This window comes from Hyla sarda, chromosome 2 (assembly GCF_029499605.1).
Source record: "Hyla sarda isolate aHylSar1 chromosome 2, aHylSar1.hap1, whole genome shotgun sequence".
NCBI lineage: Eukaryota > Metazoa > Chordata > Amphibia > Anura > Hylidae > Hyla > Hyla sarda.
Window position 1 is genome coordinate 111,444,097 of NC_079190.1, and position 22,906 is coordinate 111,467,002.

General features: G+C 43.4%; 1 protein-coding gene across 2 annotated transcripts in view; it reads left to right on the forward strand.

Annotated features, from left to right (window-relative positions):
• The first annotated feature begins 17,890 nt into the window (after positions 1-17,890).
• MAP3K12 (mitogen-activated protein kinase kinase kinase 12) overlaps positions 17,891-22,906 on the forward strand; it is a 134,910-nt gene continuing 129,894 nt past the window's right edge. For both annotated transcript variants that reach the window (XM_056555218.1, XM_056555225.1), the window contains exon 1: positions 17,891-18,281. The gene's annotated coding sequence lies outside the window, so the exon portion shown is untranslated. The remainder of the gene's footprint in view (positions 18,282-22,906) is intronic.

Here is a 22,906-nt window from a genome sequence, read left to right on the forward strand (position 1 = left end):
TGGACACTTTGAGTATCTGGTCATGCCCTTTGGCCTGTGCAACGCCCCTGCCGTCTTCCAAGACTTTGTTAATGAAATTTTTCGTGATCTCTTATATTCCTGTGTTGTTGTGTATCTGGATGATATTCTGATTTTTTCTGCCAACCTAGAAGAACACCGCCAGCATGTCCGCATGGTTCTTCAGAGACTTCGAGACAATCAACTTTATGCCAAAATGGAGAAATGTCTGTTTGAATGTCAATCTCTTCCTTTCCTAGGATACTTGGTCTCTGGCCAGGGACTACAAATGGACCCAGACAAACTCTCTGCCGTCTTAGATTGGCCACGCCCCTCCGGACTCCGTGCTATCCAACGTTTTTTGGGGTTCGCCAATTATTACAGACAATTTATTCCACATTTTTCCACCATTGTGGCTCCTATCGTGGCTTTAACCAAGAAGAACGCCAATCCTAAGTCATGGCCTCCTCAAGCGGAAGACGCCTTTAAACAGCTCAAGTCTGCCTTTTCTTCTGCTCCCGTGCTCTCCAGACCTGACCCATCTAAACCCTTCCTATTGGAGGTCGATGCCTCCTCAGTAGGAGCTGGAGCGGTTCTTCTACAAAAAAATTCTTCTGGGCATGCTGTTACTTGTGGTTTTTTTTCTAGGACCTTCTCCCCGGCGGAGAGGAACTACTCCATCGGGGATCGAGAGCTACTGGCCATTAAATTAGAACTTGAGGAATGGAGGCATCTGCTGGAGGGATCAAAATTTCCAGTTATTATTTACACCGATCACAAGAATCTCTCCTATCTTCAGTCTGCCCAACGGCTGAACCCTCGCCAGGCCAGGTGGTCTCTGTTCTTTGCCCGATTTAATTTTGAAATTCACTTTCGCCCTGCCGATAAGAACATTAGGGCCGATGCTCTCTCTCGTTCCTCGGATGCCTCGGAAGTAGAGCTCTCTCCGCAACACATCATTCCTCCTGACTGCCTGATCTCCACTTCTCCAGCCTCCATCAGGCAAACTCCTCCAGGGAAGACCTTCGTTTCTCCACGCCAACGCCTCGGAATCCTCAAATGGGGTCACTCCTCCCATCTCGCAGGCCATGCGGGCATCAAGAAATCCTTGCAACTCATCTCTCGTTTCTATTGGTGGCCGACTCTGGAAACGGATGTTGTTGATTTTGTGCGGGCCTGTACTGTCTGTGCCCGGAATAAGACTCCTCGCCAGAAGCCTGCTGGTCTTCTTCATCCTCTGCCTGTCCCCGAACAGCCTTGGTCTCTGATTGGTATGGACTTTATTACAGACTTACCCCCATCCCGTGGCAACACTGTTGTTTGGGTGGTCGTTGATCGATTTTCCAAGATGGCACATTTTATTCCTCTTCCTGGTCTTCCTTCAGCGCCTCAGTTGGCAAAACAATTTTTTGTACACATTTTTCGTCTTCACGGGTTGCCCACGCAGATCGTCTCGGATAGAGGCGTCCAATTCGTGTCAAAATTCTGGAGGGCTCTCTGTAAACAACTCAAGATTAAATTAAACTTTCTTCTGCTTATCATCCTCAATCCAATGGGCAAGTAGAAAGAATTAACCAGGTCCTGGGTGATTATTTACAGCATTTTGTTTCCTCCCGCCAGGATGACTGGGCAGATCTTCTTCCATGGGCCGAATTCTCGTACAACTTCAGAGTCTCTGAATCTTCTTCCAAATCCCCATTTTTCGTGGTGTACGGCCGTCACCCTCTTCCCCCCCCTCCCTACTCCCTTGCCCTCTGGTTTGCCCGCTGTGGATGAAATAACTCGTGATCTTTCCGACATATGGAAAGAGACCCAAAATTCTCTCTTACAGGCTTCATCACACATGAAGAAGTTTGCTGATAAGAAAAGAAGAGCTCCCCCCATTTTTTCTCCCGGAGACAAGGTATGGCTCTCCGCTAAATATGTCCGCTTCCGTGTTCCCAGCTACAAATTGGGACCACGCTATCTTGGTCCTTTCAAGATCTTGTGCCAAATTAATCCTGTCTCTTACAAACTTCTTCTTCCTCCTTCTCTTCGTATTCCTAATGCCTTTCATGTCTCTCTTCTTAAACCACTCGTCATCAACCGTTTCTCTCCCAAACTTATTTCTCCTACTCCTGTCTCCGGTTCTTCAGACATCTTCCCCGTAAAGGAGATACTGGCCTCCAAAAAGGTCAGAGGAAAAACTTTTTTTTTAGTGGACTGGGAGGGCTGTGGCCCTGAAGAGAGATCCTGGGAACCTGAGGACAATATCCTAGATAAAAGTCTGGTCCTCAGGTTCTCAGGCTCTAAGAAGAGGGGGAGACCCAAGGGGGGGGGTACTGTTACGCCGAGCGCTCCGGGTCCCCGCTCCTCCCCGGAGCGCTCGCAACATCCTCGCTACGGCAGCGCCCCGGTCAGAGCCACTGACCGGGTGCGCTGCGATACCGCCTCCAGCCGGGATGCGATTCGCGATGCGGGTGGCGCCCGCTCGCGATGCGCACCCCGGCTTCCGTACCTGACTCGCTCTCCCTCGGTCCTGTCCCGGCGCGCGCGGCCCCGCTCCCTAGGGCGCGCGCGCGCCGGGTCTCTGCGATTTAAAGGGCCACTGCGCCACTGATTGGCGCAGTGGTTCCAATTAGTGTCTTCACCTGTGCACTCCCTATGTATACCTCACTTCCCCTGCACTCCCTCGCCGGATCTTGTTGCCCTTGTGCCTTGTGAAAGCGTTCCCTTGTGTGTTCCTAGCCTGTGTTCCAGACCTCCTGCCGTTGCCCCTGACTATGATCCTTGCTGCCTGCCCCGACCTTCTGCTACGTCCGACCTTGCTTTTGTCTACTCCCTTGTACCGCGCCTATCTTCAGCAGTCAGAGAGGTTGAGCCGTTGCTAGTGGATACGACCTGGTTACTACCGCCGCAGCAAGACCATCCCGCTTTGCGGCGGGCTCTGGTGAACACCAGTAGTAACTTAGAACCGGTCCACTAGCACGGTCCACGCCAATTCCTCTCTGGCACAGAGGATCCACCTCCTGCCAGCCGGCATCGTGACAATTTGTACAGCGGTAGAATTATTTCCTTGTCGTGGGCATCTATGCCCCTATTGATGCACCCCATGATTTTATTTGCCTTGGCAGCAGCTGCCCGACACTGGTCACTACAGCTAAATTTACTACTAACTAAGACTCCCAAGTCCTTTTCCATGTCAGTCGTCCCAAGTGTTCTCCCATATAACACATAATCCCAGCCCCGATTTTTCCTCCCCATGTGCATTACCTTACATTTATCAGTGTTGAACCTCATCTGCCACTTCCCAGCCCAAACCTCCACCCTATCCAGATCCATTTGTAACAGTGCACTGTCCTCTATAGTGTTTACCACTTTACAGAGTTTAGTATCATCTGCAAAGATTGCTACTTTACTATTCAACCCCTCTACAAGGTCATTAATAAATATATTAAATAGAACAGGACCCAAGACTGACCCCTGTGGTACCCCACTAGTAACAGTCACCCAATCAGAATAAATACCATTAATAACCACCCTCTGTTTCCTATCACTGAGCAAGTTACTTACCTACTTGCACACATTTCCCCCAGTCCAAGTATTCTCATTTTATGCACCAACCTTTTCTGTGGCACTATATCAAATGCTTTAGAAAAATCTAGATATATGACATCTAGCCCCTGGTCCAGTCTGGAGGTCCCCTCCTCATAAAAGCTGATCAGGTTAGTTTGACAGGACTGATCCCTCATAAAGCCATGCTGATATGGAGTCATACATTTATTTTTATCAAGATACTCCAAAATAGCATCCCATAGAAAACCCTCAAACAATTTACAGACAACGGAGGTTAAACTAACAGGCCTATAGTTCCTGGGGTCACCTTTTGACCCCTTTTTAAATATTGGCACCACATTTGCCATGCGCCAGTCCTGGGGAACAGTCCCTGTTACTATAGAGTCTCTGAATATTAAAAATAGGGGTCTGTCTATTACATTACTCAATTCCTTTAGAACACTGGGGTGAATGCCATCCGGACCTAGTGATTTGTGTGTTTTGATTTTTTGTAGGAGGCACTGTACTTCTTCCTGGGTTAGACAGGGTACCTGTACTGGGGAGTTTACCTTATCACACTGTATTTCACCTGGCATTTCCTTTTCCTCGGTGAATACAGTGGAGAAGAATTTGTTTAATATATTTGCCTATTCCTGATCCCCTTTTATAATTTCCTCCTCATCATTTTTTAAAAGGCCAACACTTTCATTTTTAACCTTTTTTACTATTTATATAGTTAAAAAACATTTCGTATTTAGTTTGACTCTCTTTGGCAATGAGTCTTTCTGTCTCTATTTTTGCGGCTTTTATCAGTTTTTCTTTTTACATATTTTAAATTTTTTCTCCATAGCTTTTTAATGCTTCTTCACTGCCATAATGTTTTAGTAGGTTAAATGATTTATTTTTGTCATTTATTGCCCCCTTAACATTTTTGTTCATCCATATTGGTTTTCTTTTATTCCGGACCCTTTTATTCCCATAAGGTATATACATCTTACAGTGAGAATTAAGATATTTTTAAAAGTCTCCCATTTAGTGTCAGTATTCTTGTTTTTGAGGACATTATCCCATTTTATATTGTTAAGGGCTTCTCTGAGTTGATAAAACTTTGCCTTCCTAAAGTTTATTGTTTTTGTGGCCTCTCGAGAGATTCCCTTATTGAAGAACAAGTGATAATGTACTATATTATGATCACTATTTCCTAGGTGTCCTTTTACCTGCACATTAGTAACTCTGTCAGGTACATTGGTTAATATTAAGTCTAGTAGGCCGCCCCCTCTGGTTGGGCCCTGCACCATTTAGGACAGATAATTGTGTTTAGCTATAGTCAGAAACCTGTTTCCTTTATAGGATTCACAGGACTCAGTCTCCCAGTTTATACCATGATAGTTAAAGTCCACCATTATTATCACCTCATTCTTATTTGCTGCCTTGTTTATTTGCCTCAGTAATTGATCTTCTGCCTCTTCCATTATGTTTGGTGGCTTATTGCAAACCCCTATCCGAATTTTTTTTATTTTCATCTCCATATATTTCTACCCATAATGACTCCACATTATCGTTTCCCTCCCAAATATCCTCCCGCAGTGCGGCCTTCAGACTGGACTTTACATAAAGACAAACTCCTCCCCCTTTCCATTTTGTTCGATCCTTCCTGAATAGACTATAACCCTGTATGTTGACCGCCCAGTCACAGCTATCGTCCAACCAAGTCTGTGTTATACCCACTATGTCATAATTTTCCTGCATTATTGGACAGACTTCTGGCATTAGTCAATGTCAAGATCACACCCTATTGGTCCAGCTAAGACGCTAGAGAGAGTGTGATGGTGCAAGGGTTAAAGCCGCCAGACCTCTGGGTATCCACTACAAGTCCCAGCAAGTCACCAAATTAACCCTTAGATAAACGTGTTTTACCAAAGCCTCCTTCAGAAAGGTGAGCTCATATATTTAGAGATCAAAGACCAGAGCTGATTAATTAAACATTTAATCTAATAAAAGGTATCACAGTGCTATATGTATAAAAATACAGAAACAAATGACATACAGGTATAAAAATATATAAAAGAGTTTAGCAAGGCAAGTTCAGAAAACAAAAGAGGAAGTTCTTACAGCATGATGGTATAGCAGTTCCAAGAGAGTGAGTTACAGCTGTTCTTAGGATGGTCTTGTCAGCTTGTGGCCCAGCTTTTAACAACATGAGTCTAGCATTGTTTTAAATATATCATATCCACTTTCTTTGGAGGGAAACTCCATTCCCCCCTCCCCTCTGATCCCACCAGGGGGGCATCTCTGTCTCTGGCACTCTTATCTGGTTGATTATATGATGGGACCAGAGTGCATGGCTTCCTGCTGCTTCAAAAAGAGCCTTTGACTTCAAAGGAGATGTAAACACACAGCCAGACCCCCCAATAAAATGCAATACACAAAACACAGTCTGAATGACCCCTCACCCATATCTTAGTTTATACACAGATATAATTTATAATACACATATAGGATTTTAATAATCAGGCCTTGGGCCTGACACCTCCCCCTTAAGATGGGGACAGAGAGATCTTGCCTGCAAGGCTAATCGATCTGTCTCCATTACTCCTCTATTTCTCTTCTTGACACCACAGGCCCTGCATTCCCAGGCAAATATGGCACTGAAGGGGCCTAGTACCTGATTAAACTGCCTCCTCCTTTCATCTGAGAGCTGTGGATTGATCACCACATCCTGAAGGGATCTCTGGCTCTTAGCTTCCTCCACTAGGTCTAGTAGGGGATCACTACCCAGCCCTTCCTCTGGTGCACTACATACACTGAGTACCACCTTCTCAGGGTCATAGTATGCCATATTAATGTGGTACTGTCTCTGCCTCTGACTTTTCTCATCAAGGGCAACTACATATGTGGTGGGTTCTAGGTGCTGCAGAATGGGGAAGGGACCCTCCCAGGCGGCCTGCAACTTATTCTGCCTGATGGGGTTCAGAACCATTCCCTTCTGTCCCACTTCATAGACCCGGTCCCTTGCATTGTGATCATATCAATACTTCTGCCTGGACTGTGCTGCTCTGAGGTTGTCATGTGCCATCCCAGTCAGTGTCTGCATCCTGTCCCTGAATCTCAGAGCATACTCCACCACAGAAGTCTCAGGGGCATGTAGCCCCCCTTCCCATTCTTCCCTAACTAAATCTCGGGGTCCCCGCACTTTGTGACCATATAATAACTCAAAGAGCGAGAAACCTGTAGACTCTTGTGGTACCTCCCTGTAAGCAAACAACAGATGGGGTAAATACTTTTCCCAGTCTCCGCCCTCTGATTCTACAAATGTTTTTAGCATTTGTTTCAAGGTGCCATTGTTACCGGACACTCTGTCCAACCAATGTAGAGGGTTGTGATCAGTTATGACAGTAAAATCCCTGCCATACAGGTATGGCTGTAATTTTTGCAAAGCCCAGACCACAGCTAGACATTCCTTCTCTATGACCGCATAGGCCACTCCCAAATGTCCTGCCAGGGGGGTCTCATGGGCCAACCTCAGCAGCCCTTTCCTGTGCTGCCTAGGAACCACTAACTGCCTTTCTCTCTCCTGGGCCCCTAGCATGCCTTTGGAAAGGGACTCCCAGTACAAGATATCATTTTCCCAATATACCCGATGCCCATCTGTGTCAACAACTGTATGTTCAGCACATTGTCTCAGCCCTTCAAGGGAAGGATCACTGCGCAGAGCTTCCTGGAAATGCTAATTTCCCTCCCCCATCTTGGGGCATCAGGGAGCATATTTCCCCCAGATGAACTAGCATCTCCACCTTCCTCTCCCTCAGTTCCAGACGTAACAATGTTACAGGCATCATACACAGGGCTATCACTCCTTCCCTCCTCCTCCTTAGGCTCACAGGATTGGGACATATGACTCACTGCTGGTCCCTCATCCTTACATGTCACCAGGGGCACACCAACCCCTCCCCCTAGCCCATCTCCACTAGGTGTTGGCATTGGCGATGCATTGTCACCACATGTCACAATACACCCCATTCCACTTTTGGAAAACATTACTGGTTCAGTCACAGATAAACAATTATCAATCCCCTGCACCCCCAGTTACCACGTTTCACAATGTCTCCCAAAGTCTCCAAACAGTACCTCAGAATGAACAGGGCTCTCTCCTAGCCCATGCTTTGTGTAGGTAGTGTCCTCTGGAGCATAATGACAGAGCATCCAACCCAAATCATTCCCCAGCAGAACATTAAAAGGGATGTCCTCAGAGACCCCCACCTCCCACAAACCTTTGCCTGTACCCCAATCCAGGTACACACGGGCCATGGGCACAGCAGGCAGCACACCTCCAATTCCTTTTAAAGCCATGGTTCTTCCAGGGATGATGTCCTCTGTGTCCACCACTTCAGGCCGCACCAAGGTAAAGGAGGCTCCAGAATCTCGCAACCCCACTGTCACCCGGTCACCCACAGTTACACTCTGCAGGTTATCCGCTCTTTTCTCCACCGCTCCGGACACCAGAAGAACAGCTGTGTGTCCTCCAGCTACTGGTGGAGAATTATTTTTGTTGGGGCAAGTGGCACTCAGGTGCCCAATATTGTTGCATCTGTAACATCGGCGGGTGTCCCCCTGACCCAATGTGGCTCCTGTTGCTTTTGGGAATGATGGCAAGAATTTCCCGGCTGACCTGGTGGTGCTTTGTGGTTGTGTGGCTCCCCTCCAGGTACTTGCTCCGGCTTGTCCAGATCCACACTTTGCTGCTGGCGCCCGGTTGTTGGCAAAGTCATCTCCTAGTTCTGCTGCTGCCATGGCTGTCTTGGGCTTGCGGTCCAAAATCCACTCTCTGGCTTCAAAGCTCTGTGTTTGGAGAAACTGATCCAGGACCATCAAGTCCTCCAGGGCCTCATAGGTAGTGACTTGTAGGCCCCCAGTCCATTGCCTGAATGCAGTCCTTAGCTGACCTGCGTGTTCAGTGCAGCTTTCTGTGGCGCTTTGTTGCAAAGTCCTAAATCTTTTCCGATAAGCCTCTGGAGTCAGATTAAAACTTTTTAGCAGGGCAGATTTTATTGCCTCATAGTCCTGGTCACTTTCAGAAGGAAGCGAAGCAAACACATCCAGAGCTTTCCCTCACAACCGTGGGGTTAGATATCGTCCCCACTGTTCCTTAGGTAGATGAAACTGCCGGCAAACCTTTTCAAATCCCCTCAGGAACACATCCAGACCACCATCTTTCTCCAACATGGGGAAATGTTCCAAGCAGGGTTTGTGGTCTCCTTGATCCTGCACATCACTCTGTGCTTATAAAGCATCCCCTCTCAGCCTCAGAACCTCCAGTTCATGCCTTCGCTGGGCCTCTCTTTCTGCCGCCTCTCTCTTTGCCGCTCGTGCCTCTCTTTCTGCGGCTTGTGCCTGGGCCTCTCTTTCTGCTGCTCGTGCCTTGGCCTCTCTCTCTGCCGCTCGTGCCTCTCTCTCAGCAGTTTGGTACTGGAGAAGCAGTTAGAGTTTCATAGTGGCATCCACATTCCCAAGGTGCTGTAAGGCAGTCCGCATATAAGAGTCCAAGGCCTCATGTGGAGTACTGTCCTGATGGGAAGTAATGTTGTATTCCCCAGGAGATATCAGTCCTTGGATGGCAGTTCCAGCTGTAGGACTTTGTCTCATGTCACTCAGCTCTTCTGCATGGGCATCATACTCCACAAGATCAGCAATAAGTTGTTCCTTGTTCTTTCCTGCAGTAGGGATGTCCTTTTCTTGGCACATTAGCTCCAGTGCAGGCTTGGACTGCTTACGATATGCCTCCATATTTCCGAGATGAGACAGAGGAGGTAAAACAGGAGATGGGGAGGACAGAACTGTCTTGCACTCTTTTTGTATGTCTTTTAAACCAGCACTGAGCTCTGTCATGGAATTTACACACAAGAAGTTGTATGCAATTTCTTTTTTAGTGCTAAGATTTCCCTACAGGTAAAATCCAGCAAGCACTAAAAATCTCTAAATATATCCCGACGCTGCCACCAGTTGTCACGATCACACCCTATCGGTCCAGCTACGATGCTAGAGAGAGTGTGATGGTGCAAGGGTTAAAGCCGCCAGACCTCTGGGTATCCATCACTAGTCCCAGCAAGTCACCAAATTAACCCTTAGATAAACGTGTTTCCACCAGAGCTGCCTTCAGAAAGGTCAGCTCATATATTTAGAGATCAAAGACCAGAGCTGATTAATTAAACATTTAATCTGATAAAAGGTATCACAGTGCTATATATAAATACAGGAACAAATGACATACAAGTATAACAATATATAAAAGAGTTTAGCAAGGCAAGTTCAGAAAACAAAAGATGAAGTTCTTACAGCATGATGGTATAGCAGTTCCAAGAGAGTGAGTTTCAGCTGTTCTTAGGATGGTCTTGTCAGCTTGTGGCCCAGCTTTTAACAACATGAGTCTAGCATTGTTTTAAATATATCATATCCGCTTTCTTTGGAGGGAAACTCCATTCCCCCCTCCCCTCTGATCCCACCAGGGGGGCATCTCTGTCTCTGGCCCTCTTATCTGGTTGATTATATGATGGGACCAGAGTGCATGGCTTCCTGCTGCTTCAAAAAGAGCCTTTGGCTTCAAAGGATATGTAAACACACAGGCAGACCCCCCAATAAAATGCAATACACAAAACACAGTCTGAATGACCACTCACCCATGTCTTAGTTTATACACAGATATAATTTATAATACACATATAGGATTTTAATAATCAGGCCTTGGGCCTGACAGTCAACATGCAATTCAAAGGTGTATGTTTTTTCTTCCTATGAAGCCTATCCCTATTAACTATTCTAAACCCTCCCTCCACTCCACCCTCAGGTACATTAATAAGTCCCCCCGCTCTATCTACACTATCTTCCCCATCTATGTTGTAGGTTCACTCCCCCCCAGTCCCTAGTTTAAACACTCCACCCTTCTAGCCATCTTCTCCCCAAGCACAGCTGCACCCTCCCTAATCTCCCTAATGTTGGTAAATTTTCTGGTGTGTAAACTTATATAAAAATCGGAGTTGCATGGGCCATATATATGTGGGCTCAGATATGTATTAATGCATCCTGTTTTGCCTATAATCACGGGTTCTAACTGATAACGGGGTTTAGTCATTGTTTTAACCAGTTTCGACACGTTTACCCTTTGTAAATGAAATTACTAGCTATGAATTGTGTGTCCCGCTGAGAACTTCTTTTAATGACTCATTCTACTAATCAGTGTAATCTCAATAACAATGTTCATTTTTCCCCTTTGCTGCCTGAATCCGCTTCACCATTCACCCCACTGCAGGTGGCTCCAATACTAATTAAGTTTTCTGTAAACAGATCAGGCAGATTATAGTTTAAACATAGTGATACAAGTGTAGAGACTGAATGGATTAACCAAGAGTAAGGTAACAACTTTATTACTATTTTGTATCCACAATCATGCTTATGAAGTATGATTTTATTAGTTGTTCTGATCACATTCCTTGCAGTGTGGGCTCATAAGTTATTGACAGGATCTGCCATTATTGTTGATTCTCCTCCATTCCCTCTTAACGGTGGTCTCATCTGCCTGCAAATCACTTAGACCATTAACGTGGTTTTCTGCTGAGATCAAATTACAGATAGCTAAGACCTCTGAGGCATTGCAACCTAACCCATTCTACTTCTACATTACGGGTATATCAAATGCATCGTTCACTAGTGGTTTATCATTTACTGTTAAAGAAGTATTTGGATTTAGGCAAATAAATGTTATTTTTGTATAATGAAAACTGTAATAACTCTTTATTACTTCATCACATTGCATATTGTCTTTTAGTGTCCCTGTCATTTCAGAAAACTTTTAACATGTCACGGCAACATTTTAAGTTTCAATCGGTCGGGTGTCAATGCTGGGACCCCCACTGATTGTTAGAACAAGCAGGTAAAAGCATATGGTATCTTTCTTCATTCTCGGGACACATTGATCTCAATACTGCTTCAAAGGACGGCCCTATAGACTTAAAAGCTTTTTTCCCCCAGCTTTCTGAAAAAATTTCCCAAGGACAGGAAATGGTAGTAGAAATATATTTAAAAAAAATTGGCTTCCAGTCCAGCACAGCCTTAGCTTTGGATTCCTTGGTGAATTTTCCCTTTGATAACCTGTATATAACATGTGCCCATGCTTACACATTCATGGTTATATATAAGCTCCAGTTAATCAAAAGCTTCTAAACGCCAATTAGCCATAATATTAAAACCTAACATTGTGTAAGACCAGTGAAGGCAATGTATACAGAAGACTTCTGAAGGTTGCCTGTGGTATCTGAGTTTGCAGATCTTTTACAGCGTTCCCATCATTAAAAACAACCTTTCACATGTGAATCAGATATGTTGCACCTGATCTCACTCCTGAGACCCATTGCGATCGAGAGTTACTAGCCTTGGAAGTGGACAGCATTGCATTCCGCTCCCCTGACGAAAGATCCGTACATTTCTCTGCAACTTTTCTGACGCTCAATTAGATTAAGATCTAAGAAATTTAGAGGTGAAGTCTTTGTCATGATCCTCAAACCATTCCACACATTTTTTTGCAGTGTGGCAAGGAACATTAGACTGCAGAGACAGAAACCATTGCCAATGGAGAATACAATTGACATGAAAGGACACCAAGCTGGCAGCAGAGAGCAAAGTGTCTGACAGGAAACACTACACAACTTCCCTCAAGGGAGGGACAATAGTCTCGTTGTGGAATGGAGGGAGTGAGGCATTCTCTAGGCTGAGCAATTGCTTCACATGAAGGAAAAAAAAGGTCTCACACCCCTGAATAAATCTGTAGCCACATTTCCCTTTCTAACCATAATTTTCTTCAGATAGCTCAGGTTCTGTTTTTTTGTAAAAGTAGACTGGCCAACCCAGTCAAGGAAGCCAAGTTGAGAAGGATGACATGTTTGCCAAGTGAAGAAAACAACTGGACATGGAGGATGTGAGGGTACAGATTCTGGATGGGTGGAGAAGAATCAGGTTGGCGGGGGTCAGTGAGCAGTGGCAAGAAATATACAGTCATGGCCATAAATGTTGGCACCGCTGAAATTTTTCTAGAAAATTAAGTATTTCACACAGAAAAGGATTGCAGTAACACATGTTTTGCTATACACACGTTTATTCCCTTTGTGAGTATTGGAACTAAACCAAAAAAGGGAGGAAAAAAACCTAATAATATCACACCAAACTCCAAAAATGGGCTGGACAAAATTATTGGCACCCTTTCAAAATTGTGGAAAAATAAGATTGTTTCAAGCATGTGATGCTCCTATAAACTCACCTGGGGCAAGTAACAGGTGTGGGCAATATAAACATCACACTTGAATAGTCATGGTTTGGTATCACACTCCCGAGTTATTGAATAGACTGAACCCAGACATCCCTCCTCGGTGCTGGCGTTGTGGGGTGGGTCTGGGTACCCTGTTGCATATATTCTGGACGTGTCCTCTTATTAGGATGTACTGGACTGTGGTTCAAAGATTGGTGCAAGAGGCTTTGGGAGGGCTGGTTCCTCTAGACCCACTTGTCTATCTCCTTCATCTTTCTTATCCCACGCTGGCTAAGAAACCTTTTAAATTGTTTGAGTATAGTTTTGGCTGCTTATCGCCAGGTGCTGGAAGAAATCCCTTCCTCCCTCTGAGTCAGACCTGATCCTTCGGATTCGGGAAATTAGATCCTTGGAGTTTCTTATGGCCTCCTTAAACAACACCACACCTTCCTTTCTGGTAATCTGGGAGCCTTGGGATCGCTTCTCTGATAGGCAACCGCCTTGACTCTCTACTGTTTCCTCCTCCCCTTCTTCTCCTCCCTTCCTTTTCCTTATAGTATTTCCCCTCCTCCCTGTTGTTGTTTGTTTGTCATGTCTTGTGGGTCATCTGTTTGTTTCCCACCTTACCCTCCCTTGTTGTGAGTCACTGCAATTTACTATGCTACCTGATGGATATGTGCTTAATTGTTTGCCCTCCTTCCCGGCTGTGGCTTTGGGGGGAGGGTGACTTCTGCTGGCACCTAGCGGACCTCTTTGAATTGTTTTCTAGTCAGCTTGTCTTGCTTTATGTTCTGGTGGCTTATTTTGAGCTCATGCTCTTGTGCCTTTTATTTTGTGTTATCTTATCTGTTTGGAATGTATGCTAAAAATCTTAATAAAAATTTACAGTAAAAAAAAAAAAAAATCACACCTGAATGCAGATACAAAGGAGAAAAGTTCACTTAGTCTTTGCATTGTGTGTATGTGTGTGCCACACTAAGCATGGACAACAGAAAGAGGAGAAGGGAACTGTCTGAGGACTTGAGAACCAAAATTGTGGAAAAATATCAACAATCTCAAGGTTACAAGTCCCTCTCCAGAGATCTAGATTTGCCTTGGTCCACAGTGCACAACATTATCAAGAAGTTTGCAACCTATGGCACTGTAGCTAATCTCCACGGAAGAGAAAAATTTATGAAAGGTGTGAACGCAGGATAGTCCAGATGGTGGATAAGCAGCCCCAAACAAGTTCCAAAGATGTTCAAGCTGTCCTGCAGGCTCAGCGAGCATCAGTGTCAATGCGAACTATCCGTCAACATTTAAATGAAATGAAACGCTGCGGCAGGAAACCCTCCATATGTCTGCTGACACAGAGACATAAAAAAGCCAGACTAAAATTTTAACTCGAGTAAGCCAAAATTTACTTGAGTAAGCCAAAATCCTTCTAGGAAAATGTCTTGTGGACAGATGAGACCAAGATAGAGCTTTTTGGTAAAGCACTTCATTCTACTGTTTACCGAAAATGGAATGAGGCCTACAAAGAAAAGAACACAGTACCTACAGTGAAATATGGTGGAGGTCAATGATGTTTTGGGGTTCTTTTGCTGCCTCTGGCACTGGGTGCCTTGAAAGTGTATAAGGCATCATGAAATCTGAGCATTACCAACGGATTTTGGGTCGCACTGTACAGCACAGTGTCAGAAAGCTGGGTTTGCGTCCGAGATCTTGGGTCTTCCAGCAGGACAATAACCTCAAACATACATCAAAAAGCACCCAGAAATGGGAGGCAACAAAGCGCTGGAGAGTTCTGAGGTGGCCAGCAATGAGTCCAGATCTAAATCCCATTGAACACCTGTGGAGAAATGTTAAAATTGCTGTTGGGAAAAGGCTCCTTCCAATAAGAGAGACCTGGAGCAGTTTGCAAAGGAAGAGTGGTCCAATATTCCGGCCTAGAGGTGTAAGAAGCTTATTGATGGTTATAGGAAGCGACTGATTTCAGTTGTTTTTTCCAAAGGGTTTGCAACCATATAGTAAGTAAAGGGTGCCAATAATTTTGTCCAGCCCATTTTTGGAGTTTGGTGTGACATTATGTCCAATTTGCTTTTTTTTCCTCCCTTTTTTTTTGGTTTAGTTCCAATACACACAAAGGGAATAAGCATGTGTATACCAAAACATGTGTTACTGCAATCCTTTTCTGTGAGAAATACTTCATTTTCTTGAAAAATTTCAGGGGTGCCAACATTTGCGGCTATGACTGTATTTTAAGCTGAAGCATAATAGTTTCAACCTTCCTTCTTCTGACCTCCATCCACACAGAATTTTGAACTGCCCCAAATGCGTTTTCTTTTAGTCCTTTTGCAACAGTATTGCTTTAGTGTTAACATCAGTTTCTATGTTGGTGCGTTTTGTCACTTGCTTAACCCCTTAAGGACACATGACGTACTGGAACGTCATGTGTCTGCTCCCGATCTATAACGTGGGGCCACGGGGCCACCCGTGGCTAATAGCGCGCGGCATTGATCGCAGTGCCGCGCGCTATTAACCCTTTAGACGTGGCGTTCTAAAGTGAAACTGAAACCATGCCGGTTAGCTCAGTGGGCTGTTCGGGATAGCCGCGGCGAAATCGCGGCATCCCAAACAGCTTACAGGACAGCAGGAGGGTCCCTACCTGCCTCCTCGGTGTCCGATCGCCGAATGACTGCTCAGTGCCTGAGATCCAGGCATGAGCAGTCAATCAGCAGAATCATCGATCACTGGTTTCTTATGAGAAACCAGTGATCAATGTGAAAGGTCAGTGTGTGCAGTGTTATAGGTCCCTATGGGACCTATAACACTGCAAAAAAAAAGTGAATAAATATCATTTAACCCCTTCCCTATTAAAAGTTTGAATCACCCCCCTTTTCCCATAAAAAAAAACCACAGTGTAAATAAAAATAAATATAAACATATATGGTATCGCCGTGTGCGGAAATGTCCGAATTATAAAAATATATCATTAATTAAACCGCACGGTCAATGGCGTGTGCGCAAAAAAAGTCCAAAATAGTGCATTTTTGGTCACTTTTTATATCATGAAAAAATGAATAAAAAGCGATCAATAAGTCCTATCAATGCAAAAATGGTACCGTTAAAAACTTCAGATCACGGTGCAAAAAATGAGCCCTCATACCGCCCCATACACGGAAAATAAAAAAGTTATAGGGGTCAGAAATGACAATTTTAAACGTATTAATTTTCCTGCATGAAGTTATGATTTTTTCCCGAAGTACGACAAAATCAAACCAATATAAGTAGGGAATCATTTTAACCGTATGGACCTACAGAATAAATATCAGGTGTCATTTTTACCGAAAAATTTACTACGTAGAAACGGAAGCCCCCAAAAGTTACAAAACGGCTATTTTTTCAATTTTGTCTCACAATGATTTTTTTTTCCGTTTCACCGTAGATTTTTGGGCACAATGACTGACGCCATAACAAAGTAGAATTGGTGGCGCAAAAAATAAGCCATCATATGGATTTTTAGGTGCAAAATATAATCACCTGCTGTATGATCCACAGGAAGTTATTTTCTTTTTGAATTTCCTTTCAGTCTGACCACAGTGCTCTCTGCTGACACCTCTGTCCATTATCAGGAACTGTCCAGAGCAGGAGAGGTTTGCTATGGGGAATCTTAACCCTAACAGTACTTATCATCTGCTGTATGCTCCAGTGGAAGTTCTTTTCTTTTTGAATTTCTTTTCTGTCTGACCACAGTGCTCTCTGCTGACACCTCTGTCCATTTTAGGAACTGTCCAGACCAGGAGCAAATCCCCATAGTAAACCTATCCTGCTCCAGACAGTTCCTAAAAAAAACAGAGGTGTCAGCAGAGAGCACTGTGGTCAGACATAAAGGAAATTCAAAAAGAAAAGCAAATAACTGCTGATAAGTACTGGAAGGATTAAGATTTTTAAATAGAAGTCATTTACAAATCAGTTTAACTTTCTGGCACCAGTTGATTTGGAGTACCCCTTTAAAACTTTGCCTCCTACCATGGCTCAGGTGTTGGAGGACTTGAAACTCTTTATGGGGATAGACAGATAAGATGCGGAGCACCAAAAGGAGAAAAAGGTGAAAACTTAATTTCTAAAATGGCAAATCTCTCTAACAACCCACTATTCGGCTGACCAGATTAGGACTATTGTGTGACCAATTAGACCCACAGGTACTTAATAGTATTGGGATCTCTCTGGGAACGTTGAGGGTTACTCGTTGACTTCTCTTCTTTCACCAATTTTTTTTTATTGTTTTCATTTTAATGATTGATATATGTGATTGAGGAAGAATCACACTATTTATGGTTACCTTTATTCTGGACTGTTATTACGGTACTTTCTTTAGGGTACTGTTTAACCTGAATTTTCTGTTCTTATATTTTATTGTATGTAAATCAAAATATAGCCCTTGTCAGATGTCCTCTCTCTTTTTTTTCTTGCTGCTTTCAACACATCAACTTCAAGTACTGTCCATTCACTCCCTAGCTAATATATCTTACCCCTCGACAATTGTAACCAAATAATAAGTTATTCACTTCACCTGTGAGTGGAATTAGTGTGTGTTCACACATTCCGGTTTTTAATTGCTATTATAGAATGCAAGGATGGGAACAGATGATAAACTAAGGACAAGTATTGAGGAAACACCGTGAACATATCCTTATTGTTATGGGTTATCTGGACGTGCTCAAGCAGGACCACCGTGGACACAGCAGTCACTTGATCATTGGTCCAAACACCTTGTACAGTTTGGCCAAATAAGAAATTGTAGAAATAAGTAAATTGGTTGCGTATTTCAAAATTGAATTGTGTACATAAAAAAATAAAAAATGAAATGAAAAAATAAGCAATCGTGGGACCACATAGTGAAACCTATCGACTGATAAGTTACCCGGTAATAACAATATTATTGACTCTGATTGTTTGTAGGTGATCCATAGCATATAGCGTCTTTATCTAACGTATAATATCCGTAAGTGCTCGCTATTGACACTCTTCTCCCTTCTGTAGAAATGCTGTCCTTGGTGCTGAAGAGGGTTAAGCATAAGCCAGTGTGGTGCTGAGCTCAAGGCGTGACTGACCTCCATGGGGATGCAATGAGGAATAGGAGGATCCTCGCCTGCAACCCTCCCCTCTCTCCATCAACCACAAGATTCAGCCTCCTACATTCACCCACCCCCACAGCATCAGAGCAGTGCACCATTGGGCTCTGTCAGTCTTTTCAAGGGGGAGAATTAAAGGGTCTCTGGGCTCATCATCCCCATCCCCCTCATACTTTACTCAAGTCCTCTATCTCCCAGAGACTACAATTAGCCAGATGGGGACTATGCAGAAGCTGTGACAGCAGGCCCTGGGGACGGTAGACTCCTGCACTATTGTGTAAGGCTAAGAGACCAGAAGACCAAGACAGACTAAGGCGCTGCTGTATACTGCTGTGACTAAGGTAACACTTCATATGTTTTGATGCAGCATTGTGCATAAAAAACACTACCTTGTGTATGTACCTCCTGCACCCATGTACCCAGTATGTCTGCCTCCTGTCATCCTCTCCGCTTATACGTAGCCTATGTTAACCTTTCAAGACAGTCGTATGCAGATTTAGCTGCCTTTCATCTTATTTTCTATGTTAGGTTTCTTTGCATTGAGGAATCCAAGTGCATTATGTGTTTTTTTTCAGGTTTTAGTTTTGCAATAGGCCTTTTCCCTAAAGATGACTGTGTATATTTGCCATAGGAACAGAGGATTGTGCAGCTACCTATTTCCTGACATTGACAGACAATATATATAGAATCGAGCACACACATCTGATATTAGCATTGCCAGGCATGTATATTAACATAGGCAGAAAGAGAGAGGGTGCAGGATTGATGATGCGTTAAATCTATGACGTGCGATGAAATGCGTGAATATACATAGAAAAAAATGTTATGTGTAGAAGACTAATGCAACATATGACTATATATTGTATATAACCCTAAGAGTCATCAATGCCAGGTAGAGAGATCCAACAAAATGGACTCAAGCTTTCAAGAGATGCACCAAAATGGAAGGACAGCAGCATTAAACAGAACAGATGGGCTGAAGGGTGGATGGCAGAAGGATGCCTGACAATAACAATGATAATATAAGCAGAAGTATACAAAATGAGCTTATTCTCAATTTGTCTATGTAAATGAAGGGAGGAAGAAAGATGCTGGGGAATTAGTTACGAATTAGGAAGCAGATGCTGCTGCTTTACGCAGTTTTAGTCTATAGAGCAGCAGAATGAATACAGCAGACAAAGCAGAGTTAGAGAAGTAAAACTTCTTGGTCGTGTAGTTATTAACTATTCAGTATATACCTTGAGTCTCTACCTTTACATCTTGCCTTTCTTTATAGTTTTAATGCTGTAATTCTGCATTCAGGCAGGAAGGGGCAGTAGAGGCTCATTTTAGAATTGGGGAGGGGGTGTGGTATCCTAGGAGTTCTACACACAGGATTATTATATTATACACACAATTCTATACGTCTGTAAATGCACGGCTATATCTGTGGTTGACTGTGTAAATCTGTGCGTTGTAACAATGGCTACATGCTTATTTAGGTGTTCTAGCTTCTTATCAGAGATTTGAGTACATTGGTGTCATGTGGTAGCCATTGTCAGAGCCAGAGCAGGCCTTAGTGGTGTGTGCATCAGCTGCCCCTGCTTAAGTGGGCACCACAGATGAGCCCGCACCTGAGGCCGGTGACCAACACATCGTTTAGATACGATACCTAGATCACTACTATTAGATTGCTTTTTATGTTGGAAATATTTGAGCACTATATGGCAGTATTTAACTTGTGCTGCCCTACTATTATTTCTGCGGTGTATAATGGTGGCACCATACAGGATTTATAATGGTGGCACCATACAGGATTTATAATGGTGGCACCATACAGGATTTATAATGGTGGCACCATACAGGATTTATAATGGTGGCACCATACAGGATTTATAATGGTGGCACCATACAGGATTTATAATGGTGGCACCATACAGGATTTATAATGGTGGCACCATACAGGATTTATAATGGTGGCACCATACAGGATTTATAATGGTGGCACCATACAGGATTTATAATGGTGGCACCATACAGGATTTATAATGGTGGCACCATACAGGATTTGTATTTTGTTTCCCAAAATATGTTACTGTGTTCTGACAGCCATACTGTATGGCACTCTTTACAAAACCATTTGGAGGAGAAGTGCCAACATAATTCACTAGGCATGGCATTATCCTGGTATAAGTGTTTTCAAGAGTATTTTCTCCCTATAGAAGTTAATAGAACTTTTAGAGGAAAGTACGAGTTGTTGTTTACTTCTAAAAGTTTGATTGTTGCATGAAAAGTTGTTCAATTCTTCTTATACTACTTTTATATCCCAGGAAGACTGATTTTGTGCCAGTATAGTACATTCCAAAATATTTTACATACAGTATAAAGGCTCATGGATAAAGGAAGTTTTCACACAAAAGACATTTATTACCTATTTGACAAGTAATGATCATGACAATAGGGGTCCTGTTTTCCCTGTTTAAAATGAGTGGCATACGAGCATGCACACTGCTACACTATAGGAATACCAGCAAGGAGAAAGTCCATGACTTCTCCCATAGAAAGGGAGCAAGAGAAGGATCTCCCAAACCAAGGGGGAGTATAGACCAAGTATAAAGTACATTTGATCAAATATCTTGGAATTTGAATTATTGTTTCTGAAAGCAATTTTTTTTCTTCTTACTTGGTCTACACTATAGAAATGACATGAGGGTCCCAGCAGGGGAGCCCTCAGTGATCAGACACTTATCACCTATCGTGATTACGTTTTTTGGTGAGGACAACTCATTTAAGGATCAGTACTATGGTGCTCACAGACTGCTGTGTGTCCATACTATTCTTTCATTTGTGCAAACAATGAACGAAGAACTTCCAGCTCACCACCTCTTAGCCGTGCTCGAATCCTGTGCCCGGCAAGGCACTCCAATGCAAAACAAACAGACGATGATCCAGCACTTGCAAAACGAAGACAGCTTTATTGAAGATCACTGGGCACAGATAAAACCAGCCATATCATCAGACGCGTTTCGAGCGCATGCGCTCGAAACGCGTCTGATGATATGGTTGGTTTTATCTGTGCCCAGTGATCTTCAATAAAGCTGTCTTCGTTTTGCAAGTGCTGGATCATCGTCTGTTTGTTATACTTTCATTTGTGTCTGAATTTATGTAGAGGTATATAGGACTTTTTCATACACAAGTTGTGTCGTATGTGCTTTCATATACCACAATAGGCAGTTATTCCTCCCATATGGCAGCACACGGAGTACCTATATTACCATAATACATAAACATGGAACCTAAAGCTGATAAGAAAATATAATAGTATAGTTACATGAAACTAGTGTTTTGTTGTTGGGTTTATTATAGTTAGTATGCCTGGCAGATATCAACACATGCATGCTGCTACTATTGTGTACAGTGCTGATGGTGTACCTTTCCTGTTATGTTGATGTGAAGTGATGATGGTATGTCTAGCTTTGTATTTATGGCTTGTGGTATGCATTTCTTTTGGAGTTTTGGTCTCTGTGGAGATAATAATTTACGTTTATTTATATGTCCAATGGCAGAAATGCTGAGCACTTACAGGAGTGGATCAATGTTAATCGATTATTAGTAAGAAAACATTAAGTGACAGATAATATGAAAGCCTAGAAGGGCTTAAAACAGCAAGGAGGGGTGGATTTTCCCTGAGAGATTAAGTTACACCAGCAAAGTTCTCATGTAATCTGTGTATCATGGGGGGGGGGTTACTTAATAAATCGATTACTCCCAGCATGGCTTAGTCCTTTCTCTTTGCAATGCACCATAGACTGATTGATATATGCATAAATAGTCTTTAAATCTTTAATATAGATGGGGCATGGAACATCTTAGCTATGAGGAGCGATTAAAGGAGTTACAATTGTTTAGTCTTGAGAAGAGACGTTTAAGGGGGGATATGATAAACGTATATAAGTATATTAATGGCCCATACAAAAAATATGGAGAAAAACTGTTCCAGGTTAAACCCCCCCAAAGGACGAGGGGGCACTCCCTCCGTCTGGAGAAGAAAAAGTTTAGTCTCAAGGGGCGACACGCCTTCTTTACCATGAGAACTGTGAACTTATGGAACAGTCTACCTCAGGAACTGGTCACAGCAGGAAAAATGAATAGCTTTAAAACAGGGTTAGATACATTCCTGGAACAAAATAACATTAATGCTTATGATGAAATAAAAAATCCCATCCCTTCCCCAATATCGCGCCACACCCCTACCCCTTAATTCCCTGGTTGAACTTGATGGACATATGTCTTTTTTCGACCGTACTAACTATGTAACTATGTAACTATGTAACTATGTCTAGTAGCAAAGCGAAAAGAAACCTTCGGATGGCGGAGCCATCCGAAGGTTTCTTTTCGCTTTGCTACTAATTGTCCTGCCTCAGGAGACGGTTTTACCACTCCTGCAACCTAAGGCTGAGCAGCGGTTCCGGATTCCTCTCTAAACCCCGCTATGGGTTGATAAGCAAGTTTTTACTTGCTGCAAGGTGAGCAGCTACAACCTAGGGGTCTAATAGGCCCCGCCTTCTCTCTCTCCTACTACTCTTACGGTATCACACGAGGCGCCCCCTCCGGTCTCCCTATTTTCCCTCCATTTATTAATATAGTTGTAGCAGGGCTGACTTTGTCAGCCAACTAATTGTTAGTGGAATTGTTAAAATAGTCAATTTATTTGCAGTGTTACGTAAACTACAAATAAGACATTGTAAGAGAAAAACAAGCAGAGCTCAGTCATGTGACATCTGACAAACTCAGTTCTGCTACATCTATACCAGCACCAATTAATGAACTCCTGAGTTCTTGATGTGTAGTTTGCCACAGGCAAGACTTCAAAGCTGTGATTTAATAAATGGAATATTGGGCTCCGGATGGTACATTTATTTCTGTAAGAACTGATTCTGTGTTTGAAGATTGTCTTTTACCAAACAAACCCTTTAACTTTAGGGCT